A 576-nucleotide genomic window follows, 5' to 3' on the forward strand; every position below is an offset into this window, starting at 1 on the left:
ATGAGGTATCAAGGCAAGGGAAACATAAGGGAATACATTATGGGAATGTCCAATATTGCTTCAAAACTTAAGGCCCTTAAGCTTGAGATGTCGGAAGACTTACTCATACATTTGGTCTTGCTTTCCTTTCCTACACAATTCAGTCAGTTTAAGATCTCTTATAACTGTCAAAGGGAGAAATGGACTCTAAATGAGCTCATTTCATTTTGTGTGCAAGAAGAGGAAAGGCTGAAGCGAGAAAGGACTTAAAGTGCCCATTATGTAAGTACCTCTAAGGATAAGGGCAAAAGGAAAAACACTTCAGAGCCCAAGGATGAAGCTGTTAAGGGTCCAGTGCAAGAGAAGTAGAAGCAGGCTGATGTCTGTAACTTTTACAAAGGAACTGGACAACAAAAGAAGAAATGTGTAAAGTATCACGCCTGGCGTGCTAAGAAAGGTATATTTCTTACTTTGGTCTGTTCTAAGGTCAATTTAACTTCAGTACCTGAAAACACCTGGTGGTTAGACTTCGGTTCAACTTCTAACATCAGTGTTTCAATGCAGGGTTGCCTGAGCTACCAAAAGCCTAATTATGTT

Source organism: Lupinus angustifolius, unplaced genomic scaffold (genome assembly GCF_001865875.1).
Source record: "Lupinus angustifolius cultivar Tanjil unplaced genomic scaffold, LupAngTanjil_v1.0 Scaffold_289, whole genome shotgun sequence".
NCBI lineage: Eukaryota > Viridiplantae > Streptophyta > Magnoliopsida > Fabales > Fabaceae > Lupinus > Lupinus angustifolius.